Below are 24,912 nucleotides of genomic sequence, written 5' to 3' on the forward strand. Positions count from 1 at the left end.
TCAATACACATTCGGAGGGTTCCATCTTTCTTCCTGATGAATAGCACCAGAGCTCCCCATGGAGATACACTGGGACGGATATAATTTTTATCTAGCAATTCTTGTAATTGCATTTTCAACTCGGTTAGCTCGGGTACACTCATTCTGTAAGGTGCCCGCGAAACTGGGGCAGCCCCTGTTAGTAATTCAATGGTGAATTCAATATCACTTTTTGGGGGTAACCCAGGGATTTCTTCCGGAAACACATCCACGAATTTTTTTATTACCGGAAGGTGGTCCAGCGCGGCCATTTTATCCTTGGTTTCTGCATAACCCACCTAAATATCATATATTTGGCATCTTTTCCTGATGCATTTCGCTAGCTGGGATGCAGTGATTGGCCGGACCTGCACTGGTCGTTTAATCCCTTGCATCTCTTGTTCCTTTCCAGAATCATCCTTGTATCGTATGATTTTCGTCTTGCAGTTCACTAATGCCCAATGTTTTTCTATCCAATCCATCCCGATTAGGACGTCATAGGATCCAAGTGGAAGCATGTTCAGATCTGCTACCACTGGCTGTCCTGCTATTACTATGGGGTAGTTATTAATTTTCGCCATTACTCGCCTTTTAGCCCCTGTAGCTAGTTGTACCAGCAAAGGGTTCCTGAATTTTTCAGGTTGTAATTTACAGTGTTCAACTATCTTTGGGCTAATATAACTTAAAGTAGCCCCTGGATCAATTAGAACAGTGATAGAAGAGTCTAAAATTTTACCTTCAAATTCTACCATGGTGGGCTCGTACTCTGCCTAGCGATCGTCCAGGGCTGCATTAATCCTTGGCACACTTCGTCCCACATCGCCGACGGTTGATGCCTCATGAATCTGGGATATCTAATCAGTTCCCTTCCCCTGCGGACAGTTCTTGACATAGTGTGGTCCGCCACAACCCCAGCACTGCACTGGCGGTCTGGTTATTCCTTCGCTGTTCAGCTTGTAAGGTTGTTCGCCCAGTCTGGTTTCACTGATTGTCTTGGATCTGAACGAGCCTCTCGGTACTGTTCTACTGTTCTGCCTTTTACTACTTAATTTAACTCCACCATTTGACATTTTGAGGTCTGCTGTTCGGATGCATTATCGGGTTGATCCTCTCCTTCTTCCGATTTTTCACGTTCTGCTTGGTAACATTTCTCCTCCATCATCCTCTGCTGTTCTGTGCTGGGATTGGCTAGGGGCGGGTTCTGTTTGTCAGACAAACTTTTTAAAATCCTTTCTTGCTCCATCGTCAATCGTGCATTATCCTCCCGCAACTGAGCCATCTCATTTTTCAGTTCCTGGACTATTTCTAGTATGGCCAGGTTCGTGCTACGTGTCTCCTCACCAAGCTATACCCACAACTCTGGGTTGTCTCTAGGATTTGTTGCAGGCCCTTGTTCGGCCGTGGACCTGTGCGGAGTGCTGCTAGCTTTATGCATACTCACTGTTACTATCTATTGTCTTCTGTTAATCTTCTTGCCTGCTGTAAAATCAGGGAAGCATTTGACATTGTGAGTTACCTTGTACATTTCAATGAGGGAAAGCAAGGAAAATAAATAATCAAACACTATGATTACTTCCACAACAAACATGCTTAAGCTTGTCCCAGAGGTCACAGTATGGAAACTTCTGCTCTGATACCAATTTGTCACATACCTCAACCCTTAGTAAAATTTATTATTATTATTATTAACTGCATTGAATATTCTAATGCTGGTTATGGGCGCTGGTACGAACGCCTCACCGCTTGTGACTTACCCTCAAATGGTTTTTATATGTTTAAAATGTGTTATGAACATTTACATGCTTTAATGTGTATCATGAACATACATATATATTGTGGCACATATAATGTTATGAAACCAACTCAAGAAAAGATAGAAAAGATAGATCAACGCCTTAGAATTCAGCCTCTTCGAGGGGGCAACCTCCTTTACATTACATAAATGAACAATTCTTGGATGATACAAATGACAAAACCTCCTTTCTATATATAGGAGTCTAAGGAGTCACAATATAATCCAGCCGACCTAACAATAATATTATAAAGCCACAAAAATAACAATAGAGGGATTCTATGGGGCACAGAAATAATAATATGGGGGTAATAGGGGAACAACAATATAAATATGGGGTATAACTACAATAGTAATGGGGTAATCACTAGTATTATAGGGACCCAACATGCCCCTCTCCTTCAAAAAAGTGTTGTCCTCAACGCTTGAGTAGTTCTGGATACTTCTGCATAAAATTCTTATCCTCCCATGTGGAATCTTCAGCGGATAAGTTCTTCCCTTGATAAGATACTCTGAAATTGATCGATTTCGTAGCTGTCGAGTTCTTGTTTCTGTGACTGCTTCCTGTTCCAATATAATTTTTCCTTCCTCGTCAAGTTCTGGCAATATTGTTTGAACTGGGAGCTTGTCGCCTATAACCTTCTTTAAACATGAAACATGGAAAACTGGGTGCAATCGAGAAGCTGCAGGAAGCTCCAATTTGTATGCCATAGTACCAATCTTTTCCAACACCTTGTACAGACCATAATACTTTGGTGATAATTTATTATCCTTCTTAGCTTGCTTTAGGGACATTTGCTTATATGGTTGTAGCCGTAGGAATACCCAATCACCTACATCAAAACTTCTTTCACTGCGATGTTGATTTGCCTGTTGTTTCATTCTATTTTGTGCCAACACGAGGTTATCCTTTAAGAGTTGGAGGACTTGTTGTTGATGTTCGATGTGATGTTCCACTGCTTGAACCTTAGAATTTTCTCTTAAATATGATGTGATTGATGGTGGTTGGTACCCATAAAGTGCCATAAATGGGGTCATTTTTGTTGCTGTATGGAAGGAAGTGTTATACCACCATTCAGCCAGAGGCAACCATTTGACCCATTGTGTTTGTTTATCAGATACAAAGCAACGAAGATATCCTTCCAAACATTTGTTTACTATCTCAGTTTGCCCATCAGATTGAGGATGATAAGATGAGCTATGAGCTAACTGAGTACCAAGACAAGAAAATAATTCTGTCCAAAAATTTCCAGTGAAAATGGGATCTCTGTCACTTACAATAATCTTTGGGTTTCCATGTAGCTTTTGAATTGTTTCCATAAATGCAGTAGAAACTGTACTGGCTTTAAATGGATGTGATAATGCACAAAAGTGTGCATACTTGGTAAGTCTGTCAACTACCACCATGATGACACTCTTTCCCTCAGACTTGGGTAAACCTGTGATAAAATCCATTGAAACCTCCTCCCAACGTTGGCTTGGAATGGATAAAGGTTGTAATAGACCCGGTGTCTTAATTGTTTCAACTTTATTTTGTTGGCAAACCAAACATTCCGCCACAAACTTTTGAATATCTGATTTAAGGCCATCCCAAAAAAATTCCTTCTTAACCCTGTGGTAAGTTTTTAAAAATCCTGAGTGCCCTCCTAAGGGAGAAGTGTGCAATTCCATAAGAATCTTTTGTTTTAGCTGGGAATTCTTACAGAGGTATAAGCGATCTTTGTACCATAACGAATCATTTTGCCAGCTAAATGTATCAGAAGTACTGGAATCTTGTTGTAGCTTTCGAATAAGTGCCCACACTTCTTCGTCATTCTTCCATTCCTCCTTTGCTTCGTTTATCCAATCTGGTTGGATAATAGAAATGGCACACAACAATGCTTCCACATCCTCATCCTTTCTTGAGAGTGCATCTGCCACCACATTTTGCTTCCCTTTTTTGTAGATGATTTCAAAGTCATAACCCAACATCTTTGTGACCCACTTTTGTTGCTCTTCAGAGGATAATCTTTGTTCTAAAAAGTATTTAAGGCTATCATGATCCGTTTTTACCTTGAAGTGTCTTCCCATTAGGTAGGGTCGCCATTTCTTAAGTGCATGGAGTATTGCCAACATTTCCTTCTCATAAATAGCTTTGCTTAAAAACTTTCCCTTGATTGGACGACTTTCAAAAGCAATGGGTCTTTCATCTTGCATTAGAACAGCACCAATTCCATTTCCTGAAGCATCACATTCCACAATAAAGGTTTTTGTGAAGTCCGGTGTAGCTAAGACCGGTGCTTGGCACATTGCCTCTTTAAGATGTTTAAAGGCCTTTGTTGCTTCCGGAGTCCATGAAAATGAATCTTTCTTCAATAATGTTGTTAGAGGTGCTGCTATTCTCCCATAATTCTTAACAAACTTGCGATAATACCCTGTCAACCCAAGAAATCCTCGCAGATGCTTTATGGATGTGGGGATTTTCCATTCCTTAATGGCTTTAATTTTGCTAGGGTCTACCTTAACTCCTTCATGAGATACAATATGACCCAAATATTCCACCTCCTGGACTCCAAAGAAACATTTGGATCTTTTTGCATATAATTGTTTCTCCTCCAATAGTTGTAGCACCTTGTCAACATGTTCAACATGATCCTTCCAAGACTTGTTGTAGATTAGTATATCATCAAAAAATACTAACACAAATTTTCTAAGGAATGGTTTGAAAATTGAATTCATCAAACCTTGAAATGTTGAAGGTGCATTGGTAAGGCCAAAAGGCATGACCAAAAATTCATAATGACCCTCATGAGTTCTAAATGCCGTTTTTGGAATGTCTTCAATCTTCATTCTGATTTGATGATATCCCGAACGAAGATCCAACTTGGTGAAGTAAATTGATCCATGCAATTCATCCAGTAATTCATCAATGACAGGAATGGGGAACTTATCTTTAATAGTGAGCTTGTTGAGCTCCCTATAATCTGGACACATGCGCCATGATCCATCCTTCTTGTGCACCAATACTACTGGAGCTGAGAAAGAACTTTGACTCGGTTGAATTATACCAGCCTCTAGCATTTCTGCAACCATACGTTCAATTTCACTTTTTTGGACATATGGATATCTGTACGGCCTGATGTTTGGAGGAACACTTCCTGGAATCAGATGAATAGCATGATCATGATCACGCATAGGTGGGAGACCTTTGGGAGTCTCAAATACCTTGGAATGATTGTCCAGGACTTTTTGGAGATCTGGAGAAATAGATGATTCCAATGTGGAAACATCTAGCGAACATAATTGTGCAATTACACCTCTTTGCTCCTTTTTTAGAAGCTTTGTCATGCCATTAGAGCTGATTATCTTTCCTGGTTTCCCTGCAATACCCCTTAATTCAACTTCCTTTCCTTCCACAGAAAATTTCATGAAAAGTTCTTGAAAATTAAAAGCTATTGTACCCAAGGATTGTAGCCATTGGACTCCTAGTACAACATCAACACCTCCCATTGGAATGGAAAGCATTGGGCTAGTCAATACATATTCTCCCATGGATAGCTTGATATTATGGCACTTTCCAGAACAATTTATTGTTCCTCCATTTGCAATCATCACTTGACACTCTGGTGCTGGATATAGGAAGCAATTCAATTCTTTTGCTACCCTACAATGAATAAAATTGTGGGTGCTTCCTGAATCAATCAACACTATTACCTTTTTCTTCTTGATTTGTCCTTCTATCTTGATGGTTTGAGGAGTGGTAATTCCCGCCAATGCATTACAAGATATGGTCGGATTTATTTTTTCTTCATCTAGGCTTTGTTCCTGGAATATATTCTCTTCTTTTGACCTTTCTTGCTCCTTTTCTTCTTCCTCTTCACAATCTATGTAGAATAATTTCTTCTCAGCACACTTATGACCTTTTGTGTATTTGCTATCACAATTGTAACAAAGCCCTTTTGCTCTTTTTTCTTCCAATTGTTGTGGTGTCAACCTTGTAGGTTGTGGAAGACTATGGGCAACAACACTTCCGTCTTTATAGTTGTGAATGGTATGCTTCCTAGTTGCCATAATTTTGCTTTCCATTTTTCTTGCTAACCTGAATGCCTTCTCTAATGAATCAGGTTCCCAAAGGCGCACATCATGTTGGATATTATCCTTTAAAGACCCTATGAACACATCAATCCTATGCTCCTCTGGAATATCTTTTACCCTTATGTTCAATTTTTGGAACTCCTCAATGTGCTCCATTATTGAACCCTTTTGTTTGAGACTTATCAATTGGCTAAAAAAAGTGTTGCTTTTTGTATCCTCATAATGTGCTATCAATTCTTCCGTAAAAATTGCCCAAGTGATAAATTGTTTACGAGAACAAAGCCATTGATACCATACAAACTGATTTGGTTCCAAATATAAAGTTGCCATACGTACCTTTTGTGTGTTTTGCACATTATTGAGATCGAAAAATTGCTCCATCTGTAATATCCATGTGGTGGGATCCTTGCCATCAAACTTCCTCATATCGATTTTTGGAATGTGGTGATTCTTCGATCCAACATTAGTGTCTATGGAATCATGATTAACATTTCTTTTGTTCTCATCATGAGTTTCCTTTACTACCTTTTCACCATTAGTAAGTATTTCTTGTAGAAAATTAGTCAAATCTGTCATGCCTGTCTTCAAATTTGTGTTCAAATCTATCTTCAAATTGTCCATCTTAGCTTCCATGCCATTCATCTTAGCTTCCACGCCATTTATCTTAGCATCTGTTAACTTTTGTGAGTGTGACATTTGTTGCACTTGTTCTTGTAATTTTGATATATCATGTAGCATTTCTTCCTCTTCTTCATGAGTCATGCTAGAGCTTTCAGGTTCCTTACTAGGTGTTTGCATTTTCTTTCCTCGAGGCATCAGTTACTGATAATAATGCTCTACTATTCCCTTTGAATTCCTTCAAAATAAATTTTCAAACCAAGCTTAAGCAAAAATTTAAAAAAATCTACACACCTTTTTTCACTTTGTAGGAGCTCGATATTGCCTCTGATGTATCTCTGTACTTTCCAATCATCTAGTTCTGAACTTGAGAGCTATAGTAGCTCTCTGTGTCCTCTTTCCAATGCCACAAGTCTGACCCAAATTGGATTCTCCAAGGAAGAGTTATGCGAAATCTCCCACAGTGCCTTGATTATAGACTAGTTCAGTAGAGCTAACTTGTACGACGTGCTGCGAGTCACTGTTTCGACCTTTGGATCTAAAAAACACCCACAAGAAACTACAATCCGTCCTCTTTCTGTACCTTTTTATGAAATTTCAATCTGATCCTCAGAGAGAAAGTTATGACGATTTTCCCCAGGTCCCCTGTTTTGAATGTAATTCAGGAGTCTGCAAAAAGACCAACTTCCTCAGATCATATCTCCGAAAATATCGTGCGAAAAGCTCTGAAATTCGGACCCAAGGTTCAGTGCCAATTCCTCTCAAATGGGGTTTTTTTTGCGACTTCTGAAACATCACAGAAAAAAGTTATAGCGCAAATGCCACGATGACCTGTTTGGAGTAGCGAAACCCTAGAATCCAAAGCTCTCATACCAAATGTTATGAAACCAGCTCAAGAAAAGATAGAAAAGATAGATCAACGCCTTAGAATTCAACCTCTTCGAGGGGGAAACCTCCTTTACATTACATAAATGAACAATTCTTGGATGATACAAATGACAAAACCTCCTTTCTATATATAGGAGTCTAAGGAGTCACAATATAATCCAGCCGACCTAACAATAATAATATAAAGCCACAAAAATAACAATAGAGGGATTCTATGGGGCACAGAAATAATAATATGGGGGTAATAGGGGCACAACAATATAAATATGGGGTATAACTACAATAGTAATGGGGTAATCACTAGTATTATAGGGACCCAACATATGAATACGGAGAAGTTAACTTCCAACGGCTGGCTTGGCTACACCACCGTGACCCATTATGTTTTTCTTGTTCTCGGCAAGTTTCTTAAGCTATCTGGTTGATTTAATTGTTATGAAGGCCGCCTTACGAATCCTAAGGGTTATCAGAGTTGACAACCCGAGGCATACGCTGGCATTCTATTGATGACAGGTGTTATGGCGTTTAACCCACCGGCAGACCACGTGAAGAGAGTGGGTTGCATTAATTTCCTGCCTAACCCCTTTACCGCCAAGATCAATGGTGTGGATGATCCGGGAGGAATCCGAGGGCGGAGACGCCTCCAGATGTCGACGCCGTGGTTGAACGGTATATGTCTTGCCTTTCTCGATTGTTCGATCATTGTGAAGCTCGACGCCCCTTTGCTCTGCTCCGCGCCACCCTGCTCCAGTCTGAGCTTCTCTGGTGATTTCTGCATACGCTGGGTATTCGTTCCTCTGCAGAGCAGGTAACTTCATGCCGATTATTCGTCTACTCACTATGTATACATATGTTCTGGTTTCCTGAAGGATGTCATGGATTGTGACCTATCTGCACCGTGTTTACTGTTTTACCTTTGCTTGCGGTTGAATGAATACATTTCTCCACGTGACAGTGCTAATTGTTCCTTGGTGGGTTGTGTATATGCAGTAGAACGGTTGGAGTGCATTCAGATGGGAGGCCTTCCTTCGAAGGTTATGGCACTTCTGGCTATATACCAGGTGCGCTCCTCCCGAATGTATGGTATGTGATTTGGGTTTTTTTTTTTTTTTTTCTTTTGCTCTTCCTTGGTCACCCGCAGAGGGTCTCCCCTGCGCCGAGCCGTCGCCCCAACCTTACCTTACCGTGGTTGGTCGCAGGTGGCAACGGGATGCTCCCCAATGTACCACACCGTGCCGGTTCTTGTATTGGCCATGGGTTCTGTTGAACCCTGGCGCTTCCCGTGATTAAGGCTAGAGGATTCTCCAGAGAGTGGAACTGTGTTCACACTTTAACTATTTGTAATTGAACTGAGGTGTTAACGTTATATATAGATGGTACTGTTCTATTAACGTTGTACTTTGAATGGCATTCCGGCCTCGGCCGTGCGAATTACAGATGCGGGGGTTCCAGCCCCTTTCAATTTCTTTCTTAAAGATATATGTTACAGGTATCGGGCTTCAGACCCGTTGATTTTTATATGATGAACTGTTACGACTGTAGTTTTTTTTTTTTCCTTAATCATTGACTCTAAATCTCCGACCCTATTTTATTTCGGCTCAGAGACTTCTTTTGTGTTCAAAATGATATGATTCTGTCGGCCCGACGCTGTGTAGTCTCTTCATATAATGTTCGGGTTAATGTGAATACTGTGGTTATTTCATATATGTATAGTAGAAATATTTAGGCACATTGCATGCATGAAGTCGCATCTCCTGTTGCGATTCATCAGTATTATAAGGCTGTCCCTCCGGCAGAGTATGCGGCCTCGGCCCTGTGCTTACTCTGTGGACGGGAAGGGTCTGATATTCCGCTCTTACCAAGAGCAAACATATTTCTCTGATTTATAATTCAGATGCTTTACCATGCTGTTATATTAACTCCGCGGATGGCAGTCTAACGCTGCGGGGTTTGATATTTGGGGTTCCGACTGTTAACACAATATTTATTAATGTTATTAACGCATCTGCATGAGTATTGTTGTCGCTTCAATTCTTGCTATGGTTACTGTTTTAATCTTGGTATTGTTATCATGTTAATCTGGATATACGTTCAGTGGAACCGCTGTTTGCAGGGGTGTGCCGAGGCACTCCCGGTGTTCGTTATATGTTAGCTACTGGTTATAATAAACCCATTGCCAAGTCGTCTTGTATTGCAGGGGTTGCCCGACCCAGAGGGCTTGTCGCCCCTTACCCTTTCTATTTTATTCTTAACATGCGGTCAGTGCCACACTCGAAGGACCACTATTCTTGCCTGGGAATAACCTCAGGCTATGGGAATTATTGTTTACTTTCTGGTTTACTTACCTGTAGCGTGAATTTCGACAGGGTCTCTCTCTGCCTTTTCCGCTACTCGGGATAATAGTGTTGCTACCGGTCCGCTACATCCAGGGTCTTACCCTTACTCCTGTCAGTTGACAGTGAGACCAAGGTTGAACCATTTGGGTCTCTGTCTAAAACACGACGCAGACTTCTATACTTAAGACTATTATCCGTTATCCAGCTAATGCACAAACAGAAAATAACAATGATGTTTAAGCAACCATTAATTCCTTTGCATTACAGATAGTTAATTTTAAATAACAATCTACTTGCAGAGATTTGAGGGTTTCGTTCCTACTTACCTGGCCTCGGCCAACCCTTAAATCCCTTAGTAGCTCACCTGCATGCAAGCCTGTGCACAGTTATTTAGCCGCCCATCCGTGAGACTCGTCTTTCGGGACCAGAGCCTCCCCCCTTGCACTCCTCTTGCCAGATCACTATCCTCAGCAAGGTTGCACTGTGTGCTCGACTATCTGGTCCTCACCAGACGTAGTCTTTTTTTTTTATCCTCTGCCTGTCTCTACAGCGCAGATTTTTGCCCCCCCTCTCCCTTTTTCCCTGGAAGCTTTTCCAGTTAGGGAAGGTGGTTAGAGTCAGTTCCAATAACTGACTTTCCTTGCCAACTCCCTCCCAAGAGTTGCCAACAATGTCATGAGTATTCTTTATGAAAAAACATTTTAATGCATAGGAAAAATAAAAGAAATACTCTTTTGATCTTTTCAAAAAAAAACAACAGACAATAAAATAGTCTTCCAATGTCATTCTTAACCCAGTCTTTACCGTAGTAAAATTTAAATAATTACATATTACCGGGGTCATCACAACTGACATTTCAAATTATTAATGATAATGGTTCCTAACCATTGCATAACATTTATGGAAGCCTTCATTGGAGTTAAATTAGATGCTTCATACATTTGTTAACTTTTATTTATTTTTTCTTAATTGTAAAATATATTTTAAATAGTATCTAATATATTTGCATATTTCATTCATAAAATTTATTAATTCCCAATTTAATAAACACCTTTAATTATTTGGAAAATAAACATTAACAATAAAAATCACATTTACTATAAGAATGAGAAATTCAAATTAAAAGTCTTTGAAACCACAAAGAAATTTGGTAATTAAATGCCTTTATACCCCAACGAATTAGTAATATTTATGGAAATTTTCTTTGGAATTAAACTATCTCTATACATTTGCTACCTTTTACTCCTTTTAAAAAATATTATGAATATGGCAATAAATTTAATATTTCCATTTATATCATATTGAATTATAAATATATTTTGAATAGTATATGATATATTTTTATACTTCATTCATAAAATTTATTACTTCAGTGTTTAATAAACATTTTTAATCATTTAGACAGTAAGTAAAAAATTTAAAAAATATGTATCTTTAAAAATAATTTGTGACTATAGTTTCTAAAATAATTTAGAAAAAAAAATATTATATATGTTTTTGAAAATAATATATATATATATATATATAGTAAATAAATATTTAATTAAAAAAACATTTGTGATTAATTCTTTAAATATTATTCATAAATTTTCAATTGAAATTTAACCATCAAAATTTCTCTTACATAATTAAAACTATGAATTCTATATAATATATGAATCCTAAAAATGATATAATTAAATATTATAATAATATAAAATATTTTAAATATAATTACTATAACAAAATAAATAAATATTGCAAAGAATAAAATAAATAAATATTACCAGAATAGAAAATAAAATTATTATTGTCTTAATTTCTACTAACTTTTTCCCACATCTCTCCGCAAAGTGATTTTGGCAAGTCTCCTAATCTCTGCCTTTTGCAGTGCTAGCGGTGAATCCAAAGAATATTTATTTACCGATATGTGTGCAGCAGAAGTAAATTTCTTTGCATTTTCTGTTTTTCTGGTATGAGAATTAATTTCATTTGGGATCAGTATGAGGATGTGTTATATTCAATCCTCATGCTCCTCACTTGTGGTAAAATTCTGTCTATATTCTTTTATGGTTATTCATTAATTGAATTTTGTTAAATTCAAACAAGTATCCATACAATGATTCAATAAAATAAGCTTTCATCCCTCATTACTCGCTTTCTCCATTCTCACTTAACGACTTCCTCAAGGACGCGACACAAAGATTCGCCTTCCATTTGAACAGAACACGATTTTCAACGTCAACCTCTCCATCTAGAAGCTCCATCTGAGAGACTTATGCTGGGAACTCACGCCAATCCACACTATATTCAAGATATTCAAGATCAATTAGCTCATGACCATCCATTTGTGATCTCACTCTTATAACATTTCTTTCACTAAGTTTTTCGAGATCCCAATCAGAAACTAGTGCCCAGAAAAATGCCATAAATCCACCGCTAGACCTGCAGAGCAAAGATTTCACCAGAAGTTTTGAATTCTCCCAATCGACTTGGGCACCACTTTTGACTTCAAACGAAACACCCTAATCAACACCATTGCAACCTGCTCTCATGCCGACATAGTTGAATGACACAAGTTTCTTTGTTTTTGCAACCTGGAATTATTTCTCATTTTCTGCAGGGCTTCTCAGTAAGGTGCCGCTTCTCTAAAAGGTGCCAACAGGTCCTCTCTGCAGAGCCTGAATTGGGTATTAAGGTAATTATATGGATTTCAATAAGGCTCATCCACCTTGTTGATAAGAATGCAATTTTATATGGATTTCAATAAGGCTCATCCACCTTGTTGATAAGAATGCAATTTTATATGGATTTCAATAAGGCTCATCCACCTTGTTGATAAGAATGCAATTATATGGACCTGAATTGGGTATACATATCTAACGGATGTGTATAGTTGAATAACACAAGTTTCTTTGTTTTTGTAACCTGGAATTACTTCTTATTTTTTGCAGGGCTTCGTAAGGTGCCAATAAGTTTCTTTGATTTTGTAACCTGGAATTACTTCTTATTTTATGCAGGGCTTCTCCGTAAGGTGCCAATAGGTCCTCTCTGCAGAGCCTGAATTTGCTATTAAAGTAATTATGTGATTTGACTAAGCCTCATTCATCTTGTTAATTGTTAAGAATAAGGGTTAATTTCTTGAGTTCATAATTACCATGGCCCTGCAACTTCCACACTAGGGAAAGAAAATAGAGAACAAACGTTAAAATGTATAAGGATTGATATTTACTAATTACACTTGTTGATAAAACGTCTTAGTGTAAGAGGGGTAATCTTTTGTATTTAAGTTTTAAATATGGAACGAGAGTATCTAAATTTGTGTTAGCTAGGATTGTGGAAAAGGAAAAAAGAAATTGCAAATCTCTACTCTTATAATTTAACACAGGAACAATATCAACACGGTTTAGTTTTGACTATGTAATCATTTTATTGAATATCAAAAAAAAAATTAATGAGGGAAGAATGGTGATTTTCTGTTGATTTCTTTAGCCTGGAGTAATTCATTATTTTTATATTTCGTTTTGTTCATTCCATTTATATATTTAGTGTATTTGTGGTCGTAGTTTATTTGCCTATAAGTTTATACTGCCTGTGTAGTTTTGTTTTTTACCTAGTTGCGTGCCAATTTTTCTTGGCAATTTTTTACCTGTGTAGTTGGGTGCCAATTTTCTGATACTGCCTTTATAGTTTAGTTTTTTACCTCTCTGTAGTTGGGTGGAAATTTTTTACCTCTGTAATTGGGTGTCAATTTTCTGAGATTGCCTTTGTAGTTTATTTTTTTACCTTTATTGTTGGGTGTCAATTTTCTCTAGCAATTATGAATATTACTTAGGTAAGCTGTGGCTTTGAAAATCAATTTTCCATGACTGTCTCACTAATAAAAAAATAATTTTTCTAACAACTTAATAAAAAAATATTTTTTCTAGTTCATATTAAGTGGCTCTCTCCAAATAATTTTGAATTATGCTTTTATCTTGATTGGAAAAAGCAACATTAGGCTAAATGATCAGTCCTTATGATCACCTCCATCGAGATATTCATTGAGAAGAATATTTCAAGAATTTACTTTTAGTGAAGGGAATTTCATTTTTTCTTTTAGTTTTATGAGAGTATTTTTTGTTGATTTCTTTAGCCATTACTGTAGTTTCTCTCTATCCAATCACCCATTTCATTTTGATCATTCCATTTATACATTTAGTCCATTTGTTGTAGTAGCCTAGGCTAGGCTAGGCTAGGCTAGGCTAGGCTAGCTTAGGTTAGGCTAAGCTAGGCTAGGTTAGGCTAGGTTAGGCTAGGTTTTGCTAGGCTAGGTTAGGTTAGGCTAGGCTAGGAAAGGATAGGCTAGGTTTTAAGGTTAGGTTACGCTTGCTTAGGCTAGGCTAGTCTAGGTTAGGCTAGGTTAGACAAGGTTAGGCTAGATTAGGCTAGGCTAGGCTAGGCTAGGTTACTTTAGGTTAGGCTAGGTTAGCTTAGGTTAGGTTAGGCTTCTTTAGATTAGACTATGTTAGGCTAGGCTAGGCTAGGCTAGGCTAGGTTAGGTTAGGTTATGCTTGGCTAGGTCGACTTAGGTTAGCCTAGGTTAGGTTGGCTAGGTTAGGCTAGGCTAGGGTAGAGTAGGTTAGGCTAGGCTAGGGTAGAGTAGGTTAGGCTAGGGTGGGCTAGAGTAGGCTACACTAGAGTAGGGTAGGTTAGGCTAGGCCACGTTAGGCTAGAGTAGGTTAGGCTAGGCTAGGCTAGGATAGAGTAGGCTAGGCTAGAGTAGGCTATGCTAGGCTAGAGTTAGGCTAGAGTATGATCGACCAGAGTAGGCTAGGCTAGGTTAGGCTAGAGTATGATCGACCAGAGTAGGCTAGGCTAAACTAGATTAGGCTAGACTAGAGTAGACTAGGCTAGGCCAGACTAGGCTAGGCTATGGCAGGGTAGGGTAAAGTAGGCTATAGTAGACTAGGCTAGGCTAGGCTAGAGTAGGGTAGGGTAAAGTAGGCTAGGCTAGGCTAGAGTAGGCTAGAGAAGGATGGGCTAGGCAAGGCTAAGCTAGGCTAGAGTAGGCTACACTAGGCTAGAGTATGTTAGGGAAGGCTAGAGTAGGCTAGGCTAGAGTAGGGTATCCTAGGCTAGGCTAGAGTAGGTTAGGTTGGAGTAGGCTAGGCTAGAGTAGGCTACGCTCGAGTAGGTTACGCTAGGCTTGGATAAATTAGAGTAGTCTAGAGTAGGTTAGGCTAGAGTAGGCTATGCAAGGTTAAGCTAGGATAGAGTAGGCTAGGCTAGGCTAGGCTAGAGTAGGCTAGAGTAGAGTAGGGTAGGCTAGAGTAGGCTAGCCTAGAGTAAGCTAGTCTGGGCTAGGTTAGGCTAGAGCAAGCTAGAGTAGAGTAGGCTAGGGTAGGCTAGGGTAGGCTAAGCTAGGCTAGGCTAGGATAGAGTAGGCTAGGCTAGGCTAGAGTAGGCTATAACAGACTAGGCTAGGGTAGGCTATAGCAGACTAGGCTAGGCTAGGCTAGGGTAGGCTATGCTAGGCTAGAGTAGGGTAGGGTAGGGTAGGCTAGGCTAGGCTAGAGTAGGCTAGACAAGGCTGGGCTAGGCGAGGCTAAGCTAGGCTAGAGTAGGCTACACTAGGCTAGAGAATGCTAAGGTAGGCTAGAGTAGGCTGGGCTAGAGTAGGGTATCATAGGCTAGCCTAGAGTAAGCTATGCTAGGCTAGGCTAGAGTAGGCTAGGCTAAAGTAGGTTATGCTAAGCTAGGCTAGGCTAGAGTAGGCTAGCATAAATTAGAGTAGTCTAGAGTAGGTTAGGCTAGAGTAGGCTAGGCAAGGTTAGGCTAGAATAGAGTAGGCTAGGCAAGGCAAGGCTAGAGTAGGCTAGCCTAGAGTAAGGTAGTCTGGGCTAGGTTAGGCTAGAGTAGGCTAGAGTAGAGTAGGCTAGAGTAAGCTAGGGTAGGCTAGGGTAGGCTAGAGTAGGCTAGGCTAGGATAGAGTAGAGTAGGCTAGAGTAAGCTAGGCTAGAGTAGGCTAGGCTAGAGTAGAGTAGGCTAGAGTAGGCTAGGCTAGGCTAGAGTAGGGTAGGGTAAAGCAGGCTAGGCTAGGATAGAGTAGGTTAAAGAAGGCTGGGCTAGGAGAGGCTAAGCTAGGCTAGAGTAGGCTACACTAGGCTAGAGTATGCTAGGGTAGGCTAAAGTAGGCTAGGCTAGAGTAGGGTATCCTAGGCTAGGCTAGAGTAGGCTATGATAGGCTAGGCTAGAGTAGGTTACGCTAGGCTAGGCTAGACTAGAGTAGGCTAGGCTAGGCTAGGATAAATTAGAGTAGTCTAGAGTAGGTTAGGCTAGAGTAGGCTATGCAAGGCTAGGCTAGGATAGAGTAGGCTAGGCTAGGCTAGGCTAGGCCAGGCTAGAGTAGGCTAGAGTAGAGTAGGGTAGACTAGAGTAAGCTAGGCTAGGCTAGGCTAGGATAGAGTAGGCTAGGTTAGGCTACAGTAGAGTAGGCTAGGCTAGGCTACAGTAGAGTAGGCTAGGCTAGGCTAGAGCAAAGTAGGCTAGAGTAAGTTAGGCTAGAGTAGGCTAGGCTAGACTAGGCTAGAGTAGGCTAGGCCAGGCTAGAGTAGGCTAGAGTAAGCTAGGCAAGGCTAGAGTAGTCTGGGCTAGACTAGAGTAGGCTATGCTAGAGTAGGCTAGGCTAGGATAGGCTAGGCTAGAGTATGCTAGGCTAGGCTAGTTTAGGCTAGGGTAGCCTAGAGTAGGCTAGGCTAGGCTAGAGTAGGATAAAGTAGGCTAGGCTAGGCTAGTGTAGCCTAGGATAGGCTAGAGTAGGCTAGGCTAGAGTAGGCTAGGGTAGGCTAGAGTAGGCTAGAGTAGATGAGGCTAGAGTAGGCTAGGATAGACTAGGTTAGGCTAGAGTAGGCTATAGTAGAGTAGGATAAACTAAGCTAGACTAGGCTAGGCTAGACTAGTCTAAGCTAGAGTAGAGTAGGCTAATAGAGTAACGCTATTTTGTAACACTATTATACTAATCATTATCATTATTTAATTAGTGTTATTACTATATTAATAATTTTATTTCATGTTATTACTATATTGTTTGTTTGTTTTATGTTTTACATTTTACTATAATATAAGACTATTTTGTAGCACTATTATACTAATCATTATCATTATTTAATTCATGTTATTACTGTATTATTTGTTGTCACATCCCCCGATAACCTCGCAGGTAAAAGTAGGGAGTTAGAATTTTTCTTTACAAATTACCACAAGTAAATAACCAATTCATTACTCCACAATCATCATTACCATTAAACATAGTGTTCATTAACACATCAAATAAATTGCCATCAAGACAATAAGTTTCATAACCATGGCATGACCTTTAACCATCACTGTAATAACATAAACTGTGTAATGAATCCATGCATTCATTTCTTGATATCCTTAACCATGTTAGATAATCATGTACTAAGACATTATGGTTGTCACATCAAATAAAGAACCATCATCTAAAAGGACCATCATCATCAACGGACACATAAGGCAATCACATCATTCACACCATAGAACACGGATATACCCTAGAAACCCCGTAGGGTGAAAACCAGCAAACGTTTAATCTTATTATTAAACGCTCGTGAGGGTTTTCACCCCTCACTCAATGGTTTATAAGGGATTCCATCCCTTAACCATTGTCTTAAAATCTTTACAATGAATGATCATTAAGCTGTCACATAACTAGCTAAAAGCTAATACAATTTACATGTAATCTTTTATTTACATACCGCCACATACAACATCCCTTGTGGCATAATGGTTCTAGCAATGGACAATACTACAGCTTGAATTCATCTGCATGGACGAATAATCCTTTTTCCTACCATAATGTTAAACATCACTTTCCTTGGCACCATCTGCCATTGTTTCCTGTCAATGCAGTCATTAACAATCTTGGCAACAAGATTAGTTACATTATTATTCAAACAATAATCAACATCTAAAGAGATCTTTTAACATCTACTCATATGCATGAGCACGCATAACATACTAGCTAACTAGCATATATATATACCCAAATAATACTGTTTGACCTCCACAATGTTTACTAATGCATAACTCTCTTTAAGAGTTCTAACCATTAGTTTACAAGTCCATGTTTCTTTCTAAAACATATAACACAAGGGTCAAGATTTATCATAGTTTTGCTAACATACAAAGAACACATCTCCCTAACACGATGACTGTTCTTTGAGCCATTAGCTTATCCTAATATCCCTTCTTTAGTATATGCAATGGACATAGTCTTTTAATGATACAAGCATGGACTCATTAATTACTTCTTTAACCAAGAAAAGAGATAAACTAGTCAATCTTTTACCATATACAACACCACATGCATTAACCTATTCTCTTACAAAGAGAAAATCTAAAATCAATCACTCTTCTAATGCATGTAGTTTCTATCATTGTGATCTCATGACAAAGAAAGAAACCATGCTTGAATTTATTCTTAGCGCTCTTCATTTTAATGGACTTACGGTCAGTTTAATAAACAACCACAGGTATCCAAAATGTATTCGCTACATTCAATAATTCCCCACCCCATATGAAACCGCAGGCATATAGGTATATATATAATTGACTGTCACGGTTATGACTTAACACCGGCATAACATCGGTTATCCTTGGTAATTAAATATACAAAGAATGAACCTTTAATGCGCATCCAATATATATACCTGATCTAATAACGCCGCTGCCTGTACGTTTCTGTCGGTATATATATATATATATATATATATATATATATATATATAGCCGTAATGGCTCAACCTTCTGCACCGACGTTATATAGCTATATTCGTTATGGTTAATAAATTGCACAAACACAACAGTTTTCCTTTATGGCCCTTGTTATGCCATTCAAACTTCCACCGCAACCAACGAATATTCAAATGAATTTAAACACATAATACGCAGAGAAATAAATATTCACTTACGCATGTGCAGCGATCCACCTCTGCTAAGGATTCTGCGATACATACACGTTCTGACTTGTATTCTAGAACTCTGCTACCAATTCAGAAGGTCTCCCCACGCTATTCCGGTCTCGGACCGATAAGGTTACAACCTCAGTTCCCCAATCTCATCCTCAAACTGCCATTCAAATCTCATATCATATAACTACCCTCTGCTATTAAACTGCCATTCAGTCGCGCCTCTTTTATCAGCGATAAAACTGGTTTTTACCTCGCCACCAATCCCCCGGCTCAAATATCATATCCGGTGACTGTATATTGATCCCCCTTTATTTCAGAGCGATCCGGAAGTATGAGTATGATGGCAAAAGATCCGAAGTGAGGACAACGAATCTCCCTAACTAATCATCGGTGGTTACCATAAGAACACACTTGTCTTTCGTTGAAAGAATGAAGGTGTAACAGTCATCATGGCTAATAACCGTGAGGAGAAGAAACCTGTAACCATACGTTCTCATCTGGTTTCCACTATCAAGAATTAGTTATCACCGCGTAGAGGACCAATGGGCTCCACGCACATTTAGCCAAGATATTCTCTCAATTACTTTTATCAACAACAAGAATCGTAATCTTTAAAATAATTACTATTTACTAAACTGTGTAGTTTTACACCGAGTTTATTTAGGGATATTACATACTCCCCCCCTTAACAGGAACACCGTCCTCGATGTTCATCTTTCATTGAGAACTTGAGATTTTACTCATTGATATACCATCTAAACCACACAAAATGTGATCTTTTCCCTTTGAAATCAACGATTCTATTCCAAGAAAAGATGACAAACAAAATAGTAATGATATAGTCATAAGAAATATCATTAGTTATAAGCATCAATAGTTGCAAAAATATGCAACTTCTAATCGCCACCACTTGACCCTTATTCATTCATGATAACAATTCTCTGTGTCAACTTACCATTACTTACCATCTATTTTGAAAACCATGAATACTTTCATGTAATCATTTTAATAGTGGTTGGAAAACTCTTCATTCCTCCACGGTAAGTAATTCCTGTAATATATGATTAACAAATTTAATCACATTAGTCACTATATTTTGAGTCAAATGAGATACTTTGACTAGCAATCAATTGTGCAATGTTAGATGCTTTCTAAATCACAGTACTTTTACAAGTACTTAAAGAGCACTAATACTAATCATCAAATGATAAATCATTGTTCCACGTGCATACTGAAAAAATTCTCACTAAAGACATCCGCAAAGTACTTCAAGAAGTACCAAAAGAGCACCTAGCTCTCTAATCATCAAAACAGTCAATCACTGCATCAAGCAAGAACTATCTTAGCTCCCACTAAGATGTTCACAAAATTAATAATAGAATAAAGGAATTAAAATTTCCAATTACTCCTTATTGAGCACTAAGCTCATTTCTTGTTAAATATGCATAACATATTTTACGCAACTATATGTAAAATTCATTTCTAACATAACATATAGCTGATTAGTTAATTCCTTTAGCCATGAGACCACAATGGACTAAAGAATTCCCAACCCATGGGAACTAGTTTCCACAACCAAATCGAGTCATTTTCACATTCAGACAGTTTCTTTGATAGAGACCTTTCCAGGTCCAACATGGAATTCCACTGGCCAACCAGCTCAAGAATTCCAGGGAGAGTAAATCTGGGCAGACAAGTACAATCAACCCCTCCGGGCAGGTAACTGTCATCAACCCAAGGCATTCCAGCCTTTCACAATCCGGGCAGACAAGTACCATCAACCCTCTCCGGGCAGGTAACTGTCATCAACCCAAGGCATTCAAGCCTTTCACAATCCGGCAGACAACTACCATCAACCCCTCCGGGCAGGTAACTGTCATCAACCCAATTATCCGCAACTGTCTGGCATGTTAAATTTCTCTTTTATTACTCTTCCTCAAAGTAATTACACAATGAACCATATGAACATTATCATTAGCACAACAAACATGCATGTACGCCATGCATTACACTTAACCCCCAACATGGGTCCACAACATCAAGATTGATGGGAAACATATCCATCATACACGTTGTATGCATGCAAATTTTCCAAATAACATAATTCATGCATATCATATAACATCATTCTTTCTCATTTATAATTGCATTTCACATTGCAGCAATTTATGTGATGAGTTTTCTTATTGCCATTAAGCTACCACTACTTAATCCCATCAGCAACGTTAGTTATAAATATGCATCAGTTAACACGTATTCCATTTCCAAGAATGTTCATGCATACAATATTGTCATGTATAAAAGCATATGCAAATACTCATTAATGTATAAATGTCAACAACAGTTGAGTTAATACTCTCAGCATTCCCAATTTTGCCATAGTCTATTGTTCCAATTCAAATCATCATTAATGGAGTATTATCTCCCGTTTACTATGGCTAGCTTGGGTCATGCATTGTTAATGTAATTAAACATAATCTCTCTAACATACAAAGATCATAACTCTGTATCATAATGATTAATCTTTGTGCATACCATTGCTTATCATATAAGCCTTTCACTAGAATACTATCATCATTTCATACTACAACCACATACCTCTTTCTTAAAGGAAGTCATTTTAACCTCATTCTTCCATCTTCCTATATGAGGGTTTCTCAAGATTCCCTTTCAAGGAATCATTAAAGATATGCATCTTTACGCATAAAAATCTAGATACAAAAAAACAAGGTTTACTTATCCTTTATGCATCAAAATCAAGCAATCAACACCACTCATCCAACAAGACAATCTCTCCAAGAGTTTATTATTTTCAAGAAAGCTAACATGACTACTTTCTCTAAGTACACACAGACTCATAATTCCAAAGTCACAATAGCTACCAATATGCAACATGTGTTCTCCTAACACAATTACCTTACTTCAATGCACATAGTTCTTTTCATGAAACAAGGATTTTGGTTTTTGCATGAACACTATTCTAATGTGTCTTTAAGGAAAGGACCTCTATTGTTATTTTCAAGAAAAATTCTCATAAAATCCTTCATCTTCATACATGAAGTATGCACACTCTTCTAGAATGAAAATATATTTAAGTATATATATAATACACTCTTTCTTCAAGAAAGTTAGAAATGCATATCTATGTGCCTAGAATCACATCCTTAGTTATCCTTTATCATGCATGTAATGCATAATCATTTCACTAGAACTTAGAAACTAACTAGAATCATAATGCAATTAGCATATATCTATATATATATATATATATATATATATATATATATATATATATATATATATCCAAGAAGTTTTTTTTCAAATAAAGATACATATTTTAATTCAAGCAATCTTGGCCACCTTCCATGCTATGTCCTTAGGACATTTATATACCTCATCCTCTTTTCTCAAGAAGATACTTTGGCTATATTTAGCAAGGATTTTATAGACAAGAGACAAGCATTCACACACAAGACTCACGTGGAGTCTTCCTAATAGGAACTACCTATTTGCTTTATCAAGAAAGTATATAAAATAATCAATCTTTAACTGCATGCCTTAACACATTTCCTTTGCCAAGAAAATCTATGAAAGAACCATTCTTTTACTGCATGCATTCAAATACTTTCTCATATAAAACATTCATACATGTTCTTCAAGAAAGTGAGCAAGATACTTATCTTATCCTTGGATCAACATGCATAACTAACAAATTAACCCACCTTTACCAGGAGCAATTACTCTACTTATGCATTTAGAAGCATAATCTCCTAAGTGTCACACATACACCAGAGTTACCACTTGATGCTAGATGCAACAACTATCATAACTCTACTATGTGACCATCTCGGAATAATGAGTTCAAGGAGACATTACGAAAATCATTAACATCAACACACATTTTCCAACTCCTTAAGCATGGTCAAAGGAATACTCATATGCACATCGAGCGCTATCTAGTCAATCCCAGACTTAGTGTCTTCTGCAAGATTCTGACACTCAAAGCTTGCGCTATCTGGTCACCACCAGACTTAGCGATTTCTTTTTCCTATCTCTGTCTGTCCCTACAACACGGTCTTCTTCCTTCTCCTTGCTTCCATTTCCTTTGGAAGCATCTATAGTTGGGGAAGGTAGTTAGAGTTTACTGACAACTGTATTAACACAGGTAGTCTATTTATGAATAATTATCGCATGTAATTATACCATGAATGGGTCCTAGAAATGTTACCCACTGAACATGCCTCAACAACTAACTTCACCCTGGAATGCAACATACGTAAGAAATCCATCATTCCCATGGTAGAGATAAATTCAACCATCATTAAATCAAGGATCCAATGGTTTTTATCTCCCAACAAATAATGATTAACATAAACACATACCATGCTAATGGATTTCACTTAATTAGAGGGTAATCATCATTAAATCTATTAAGACATAAGCATATACTATTCATCATGCATTCTCATGGTGAATAAAATTAAGAACTCTTCTCATGAACAACTGGACTATAACACAGAGAGAGTAAGAATCTTCATACACACATTCCATGCATGTGACATCAATCAACCTTCACTTGTTTTTGAATTGTAATAATCTTAAGTCCAATTCAATTAATGCATATAAGTTCTATGGGTTAGTCATACAACACCAACCAATCTCAACTACCAATCGTCTTCATGCATCCATGACAAGACTAAATCAAAAGTTAGTTATGACAATCAAATCTCGCTGCTTGACTCATGGCATGTTTTCAATATCTAAGGGGTTCTTCTAATGTCCTTTTTAAACAATTTTTCATCCTATTCAAGGATGTTCCCCTTAATTTATATTCATGCATTGGCTCATTAAGTTTCGTTCATTGTAATTTCAATCTAGTTCAATGAATGCATTATTGTTATTGCCATATGTGCAAATCAAAAGTTGGTAGTTGGTTGTCACTTTCGTCAATGAGTGTTCAATATCGTTCTTAAGTGTAATGAGTGTTCAATTTTGTTCGTAAGTGCGACAAAAGTTTCATTGTCTTTTATCCTCATCAGGAATCCAATGTTATGAATGTAGTTATGTAACAACTTTATTACTTACTACTCAAAGAAGTTATAGATATGAATCACACATATCATGCCAAAAGTAGTGTACTACATAATGAATATGTGAATGATTAAACTCATACCCGAGTTAATGCCTACTGATGGCGTACCTCAATATCCTTTCCGCTTACCAATTCCCAAAGGCGCCAGTACTGTAACCTTTCGCTCTGATACCACTTGTCACATCCCCCGATAACCTCGCAGGTAAAAGTAGGGAGTTATAATTTTTCTTTACAAATTACCACAAGTAAATAACCAATTCATTACTCCACAATCATCATTGCCATTAAACATAGTGTTCATTAACACATCAAATAAATTGCCATCAAGACAATAAGTTTCATAACCATGGCATGACCTTTAACCATCACTGTAATAACATAAACTGTGTAATGAATCCATGCATTCATTTCTTGATATCCTTAACCATGTTAGATAATCATGTACTAAGACATTATGGTTGTCACATCAAATAAAGAACCATCATCATTAAGGACCATCATCATCAACGGACACATAAGGCAATCACATCATTCACACCATAGAACACGGATATACCCTGGAAACCCCGTAGGGTGAAAACCAGCAAACGTTTAATCTTATTATTAAACGCTCGTGAGGGTTTTCACCCCTCACTCAATGGTTTATAAGGGATTCCATCCCTTAAACATTGTCTTAAATCTTTACAATGAATGATCATTAAGCTGTCACATAACTAGCTAAAAGCTAATACAATTTACATGTAATCTTTTATTTACATACCGCCACATACAACATCCCTTGTGGCATAATGGTTCTAGCAATGGACAATACTGCAGCTTGAATTCATCTGCATGGACGAATAATCCTTTTTCCTGCCATAATGTTAAACATCACTTTCCTTGGCACCATCTGCCATCGTTTCCTGTCAATGCAGTCATTAACAATCTTGGCAACAAGATTAGTTACATTATTATTCAAACAATAATCAACATCTAAAGAGATCTTTTAACATCTACTCATATGCATGAGCACGCATAACATACTAGCTAACTAGCATATAAATATACCCAAATAATACTGTTTGACCTCCACAATGTTTACTAATGCATAACTCTCTTTAAGAGTTCTAACTATAAGTTTACAAGTCCATGTTTCTTTCT

The sequence above is a fragment of the Pinus tabuliformis genome, chromosome 4_1, assembly GCF_031772625.1.
Source record: "Pinus tabuliformis cultivar Carrire ecotype Pingquan chromosome 4_1, CPIR1, whole genome shotgun sequence".
Taxonomy (NCBI): Eukaryota; Viridiplantae; Streptophyta; class Pinopsida; order Pinales; family Pinaceae; genus Pinus; species Pinus tabuliformis.